Source organism: Micropterus salmoides, unplaced genomic scaffold, assembly GCF_014851395.1.
Source record: "Micropterus salmoides isolate LMB-PRFRI ecotype aquatic unplaced genomic scaffold, ASM1485139v1 Ms_hic_scaffold_15, whole genome shotgun sequence".
NCBI classification, from domain to species: Eukaryota; Metazoa; Chordata; class Actinopteri; order Centrarchiformes; family Centrarchidae; genus Micropterus; species Micropterus salmoides.
In genome coordinates this window covers 3,848,788-3,854,787 of record NW_024040596.1, presented here as the reverse complement: position 1 = coordinate 3,854,787, position 6,000 = coordinate 3,848,788, and the positions used below count along the sequence as shown (strand labels likewise).

The 6,000-nt window shown below is 41.6% G+C and overlaps 1 protein-coding gene across 2 annotated transcripts in view; it reads left to right on the top strand.

Moving 5' to 3' along the window:
• Positions 1 to 365: 365 nt before the first annotated feature.
• Positions 366 to 6,000, top strand: part of LOC119903592 (anion exchange protein 3-like) — a 30,371-nt gene continuing 24,736 nt past the window's right edge. The window contains exon 1 of one of the 2 annotated variants that reach the window (XM_038719834.1): positions 366 to 591. The gene's annotated coding sequence lies outside the window, so the exon portion shown is untranslated. The remainder of the gene's footprint in view (positions 592 to 6,000) is intronic. The other variant, XM_038719836.1, reaches the window with a different exon arrangement.

Below are 6,000 nucleotides of genomic sequence, written 5' to 3'. Positions count from 1 at the left end.
ATTTAAAAAGCTGGAACTTTGTTTGGATTTAACAAAATAAATAAAACAGCCTAGCTATACTGAAATGTATTTTTTATATGTAATTTATCCATTGAATAAATACAATGTTTGTGTGGGTTTGTAAATATGTGCTGTTGTATACTTAACAGTAGGAAAAGAAGTGGGCAGCATCAAGTCTGCACAGCCTCCACCTCACTGCACCACAGCATGAATAGGCCTGCATTACCTGCATCCTGCTGACTTGTTTACTGTAAAAGTTTCATTTCACTGTTGCAAATACTACACTCTACTACTAGGCTACTTCTACTACTACCACTGCTGCTCCTGCTGCTTCCTCTATTACGACTACTACAAACCACACATTGGTTGGACAGCATGCTATTGCTGTCCATAAATCAGTGGCTTCGGATGGGCAGGTTGTCCTCCAGAGTCACGTGGCCACGCTGAGCATCCTTCGCAGATCCAGCAGGCTGCGTGGCGTGTCTTCACTTGATTACGGTATGGACCAGTACTGCTGCTGCAGCCGTGTTTAGTCGCAGCAACTCTTGCTTCTAGTTTTTTCTGCCGCTGGACTGCTCTCCGAAATCTCAGGTAAAGCGACGACTACGGCGGTCACAAATGCAAATGTTACAGCTTTTGACTTTTGAGTGGGCAACTACGCACTGGCATCAAAATGATGCTGAGTCGCTGTCTTGTTACTTGCTATGCAACAAAGACATGCACGAGCGCCTGAGCAAAGGAAATGACTGGGTATCGTAATGGGATTTAGATTTTTGCTCAGACAGAGATGCAACATTTTAAACCAACGCGAAAGAGTCAGCCCCTGCAGGTATAGTGTTGCGTTTGGGTGCAGGGCTGCACGGTGAGGCAGAGACGTCTTCGTTGTGGGCAGGTAGAGCAGCACCGCTCCGGAGGCGGTGGCTTACTGATTGCAGTGTGTTGATAGTCGTTGTTGTGCTGCAGTGTTTCGCCTGTACAATAGAAAGTGCACTGCCTTCTTTCAAAGAAAAGATCAGAAGCTCCATAGGGCATCTGTGAGCCGTGTGAAATAGTCTGAGATTCAAGTTCAAACAGAAGCTGGAGGTGGATAAGGTCACATAGTAATGACTCAGCAAACCAGGGTAAACCAGGGGTGGTTTGCAGGATTTCCAAAAATTGAAGTGTTAAAGCAGCTGCCTTGATGGTTCTTGTTACCGGACACCTTTCAGCTTCAATGTTTTATAAATAAGGAGTTTCAGAATTGAGTGCAAGTATTGATTATTGTACAACTTATGTCTGAAAAGAAGAAGCAGAGTGGGATTTCAAACGCTGTGTAAACTACAGCCTGTCCTCCAGCAGGGTTATTATATAAACTGAAGGGGTCAACTAAGACGCCAAAATTTAGGCTATTGTACTCCCATCTCTGTTTTGCATTTTACATGCAATAATAACATAACACAAACTCTTGCACAATAGATAAACCTTGATGATTACCTTTAAGTGAATAAAGGGTCCTCGCCCCAATTACATAATACATAACAAACATTATCCTCTAATGGGAATAATGCAGATACAGTATAGCTTTTAATTGTTCAGGTTGCTCAGTCTCTGAGATTTCTGCCTCCACCCCAATACAATTAAAGTCTACAGGCCTGCTAGTGGCTCTGCTTTGAGCTAAATGCTAATTTCAACATGCACACAAAGACATTGCTAACATAGGCTACTGCTACTTAAACTGGAATAAATTCACTACACATTGCTCATTGACAAAGTAAACTAGAAACTAAGCAGAAAGAGGAGTTAGCCTACATACTTGCTCAGCACATCTTATCATTAACTAACTAGCTGTAGTATTTGGTCATAAACCAAAGCAGTGGACATTTTTGACCTGGTGATGGTGCCAATTTAAAATTGAAGGGATCACTAAAGTTAATACAATTCATCCTGAGATCAAATAATTATTAAGACATTTTACTCAAAGCAAAGTTCAGACCAAAGTGTGTGTCTAAAAATTCAAGAGGTTGAGAAAGTGTCCCCATTTACTCTACATAATCTGAATAATATGTTTTTGTAAAAAGTAGTTCTAATGTGAACTTTGTACAGGGACATCTGTGGATCATTCAGAGTAACTAGGACATATTTTCTTACATGTTGCTGTTGATTTTTATAAATGTTATTTTGAATAATAATACAGTCACCTTGGTTGAAGTGGTGTGACATACACTCACCGGCCACTTTATTAGGTTCATCTGTTCAATTGCTTGTTAACACAAATAGCTTATCAGCTAATCTCATGGCAGCAACTCAATGCTCAATTTAAGCATGTGACAACTTGCTGAAGTTCAAACCGTGCATCAGAATGGGGAAGAAGGTAGGGGCGGGAATCACCAGAGGCCCCACGATACGATATTATCACGATATTTATGTTGCGATTCGATTTTATTGCAATTTTAAATATATTGAGATATATTGCAATTTATTACCTTTTTCCAACTTCCATATAGGCCCCTAAAGTCAAACTTTGTCAACATCTGTTTATCTAAAAAGATACATAAGTTTTCTAGTGGATTAAAAAAGCAATAGATTTTATTATTCTAGCACCAAAAAGTTAAAACTCCCATCTGCAATTATATAATAAAATATCGATACTTGGCGTCCGTTTATCGATACAGTATGGCAAATATCATGATACTATGCTGTTACGCCACGGTTGCCAGAGCTCGCGGCCATTATAGTCAATGCTTTTGAGTAGGGCTGCAGCTAACGATGATTTTAGTATTCGAAGCTTTGATAGATTATTTCAACGATTCATCGATGTGTCGTTTAAGAAGTAGGCTACTTTTGCTTGGCGGCGCCACCCCGTCCCCCCCGTAACGACACGCAGTTAACTCATGACTGTGAGGTTACAACTCACGGCCCAAAAAGGAGAACAACAAACGCACGTGTGCACATTTTCAGCTGAGGACTGCGGCCTACTTTGGCTAGCCTTCAACTCAACAATCAATCATGATTTCAGTTAATTGCTAAAGTTGCTGTTACTGTTACCTTGTCTGTGGTCCGCTGGCAGAACACCTTTTTGTTCAGCTGCCGTCGTGCTGTTGCCAAGGCGACATAAGTTTCGTTTTACGGTGGACGGACGGTAACATTACAGAGTTGTTGTTTTCTTTAGCATGAAATAATAACATACTTTGGACACTTTCTTCTTTGTCCTTCGCCATTTTCTCTCTCTTCCTCCACTTTCCAAACGGCTACATTATAATCCTGACATGTTCACAGCGTAAGCGCGATGACACTGCTGTATAGTTACACGGATTAAACGAAACATCGATGCAAAGAATTTGTGTCAAAGCATTTTATTAATCGATTTTATCGATAAATCGTTTCAGCCCTACTTTTGAGTCCACCAGACAGAAACAGTAGATCAGCAGCTGATCTACTGTTTCTCGCACATCCATCTCTAGGGTTTACAGAGAATGGTCCAAAAAACAGAAAATACCCAGTGAGCGGCAGTTGTGTGGATGCCTTGTTGATGTCAGAGGAGATCGGGCAGACTGGTTCAAGGCAACAGTAACTCAAATAACCACTCGTTACAACCAAGGTAGGCAGAACACCATCTCTGAACGCGCAACATGTCGAACCATGAAGCAGATGGGCTACAGCAGCAGAAATCCACACCGAGCGCCACTCCTGTCAGCTAAGAACAGGAAACTGAGGCTACAATTCACAGGCTCACCAAAAACAGAAGATTGGAAAAACATTGCCTGGTCGGATGAGTCTCGATTTTAGATGCAACATCCAGATGGTAGGTTCAGGATTTGGCGTAAACAACATGAAAGCATAGATCCATCCTGCCTTGAATCAGCGGTTCAGGCTGGTGGTGGTGGTTTAACGGTGTGGGGGATATTTTCTTGGCACACTTTGAGCTCTTAGTACCAACTGAGCATCGTTTAAACACAACAGCCTACCTGAGTATAGTTGCTGACCATGTCCATCCCTTTATGACCACAGTGTACCATTTCTGATGGCTTCTTCCAGCAGGATAATGCGCCATGTCACAAAGCTCAAACCATCTCTAACTGGCTTCTTGAACATGACAATGAGTTCACTGTACTCCAATGGTCTCCACAGTCACCAGATCTCAATCCACTAGAGCACCTTCGGGATGTGGTGGAACGGGAGATTCGCTTCATGGATGTGCAGCTGAAATATCTGCTGCAACTGCGTGATACTATCATGTCATCATGGACCAAAGTCTCTGAGGAATTTTTCCAACACCTTGTTGAAAGTATGCCACGAATAATGAAGACCGTTCTGAAAGCAAAAGGGGGTCCACCCCGGCACTAGCCAGGTGTACCTAATAAAGTGGCCAATGAGTGTATATCTTAAAGCCTGGGCAAAATTATGGCATGGCTGCACACCTAGCATTATTTTTTTGGAATTGGGGTGAATTGAGCTTTTAATATTGTTCTTGTATTGTATAATTTTGTGTGTTTGGGTTAACTAGCATTGTGATTGTAGTAGAGAAGTGTGAGTGGTTGTAAATTAAGACTGATGGTGGCCCCCTGTTTAGACCTTCTGGCCATTATGAGAGCAGAAGACCGCATAGGGTTAATTTAAGGCGTAAATTTCTGCAGGGCAACATTAATAACTAATATAGTGTGTGTTACTGACTGATTAGTGTGGTTCAACTGTGGTTTGCAGTAGTCGTGATCTTACACGCTCCTTCTGCACTGTAAAAGTCGTGTCCATTTCTCAGTATGTACTGTGAAACTGTGCAAGATGTCTCTGCACTGGTGCCAAGAATAATTCTTGTTCAGTTTTGATCACTCTCTGGTACTTCAGTGCCACAGTGATTTACTGTTTGCAGAGATTAACTGCCTGAAACATGTGATCAGAGAATCCAATTCAGGACAGTTGGTGAAATCACCTGAGATGTCTTTCTTCTTTTTTGTTGACCACATCCTAATACACATACCTGAGGGCATGCCATCTTGCCTGTGTTCTCAATAAGCACCAGCTGGCAGCTGTATGGTAACTACTAATAATCAATTGCCCAACTATAAATATGCCCTGCGGCCTCCAGATTGCTTCAGGGATTCAAGCAACTGCCAAACAGCCTAAGCAGTCCTGGATAACTAATAATAGTGAACCATTAGTTTTCATCTCAGTAGGCTGATTTACTGACATTCTTGCTTTAAACCTGCATTTTTTATGTTGGTCCCAATACATCTACTGTTTGGATAGCATTTCTCTAAGGTCAAAAATACAGTCTGTGGCTGCTCACACAGCATAACAAACACACCATGTTTATGTGATGATCCTGAGAGGCACTGTTTCTGGGAACCGCAGTTTACTTAAGTAAAGACTGAAACTTTCAGAATCTGAGAAAATGTTGTCCACAAATAAGTTTGGCATCTGTAGTCTAAATTTTTAATGTGCTGCACCAAAGCACTTTGCCATAGGCTTCACTGTGGTTACCTTGATTAAATGATGTGCAACAAACACCAAGCTGCTGGTGCAGCAACCACACAAACATCTTTGCTTCTGCACATCAAACTGTTCCGTTTTAGAGTAATCTCTTGGTTTGAGCCAATTAAGAGTTCATCTTCTTTTCTCATTCACACTGTATGTCTCTGTCTCTCTCTATTGGCTTGTGATATAATGTGCAGAGCTATGATGCAGTTGTTTTTGTGACATGTTTGAGATTGTGTCACGCTTTATAGCAGTATGTAAATTTACTGTAGTGTCAGTGGACGGCTCTTCCTCTGGGTATATTATGTGGGTCATGTTAGTTACAGCGACTGAGAGGTGGAGAAGCTGTGTACCTGAGTATCGGTAAAAGGCAATAAATCTAAACTGAACGTTACGAAGCAAACAGCGGTAAGTCCGAGCTAATGTAGCGTTAGCTGGCTGCTCTTGGCTGCCTCACCATAGAATAGTAAACAAATTGTTCCACATTTTCTTTTTACCATTACGTCATTTCTTGTAGGCTTTGACACTTTGACATAATATCAGTGGTGC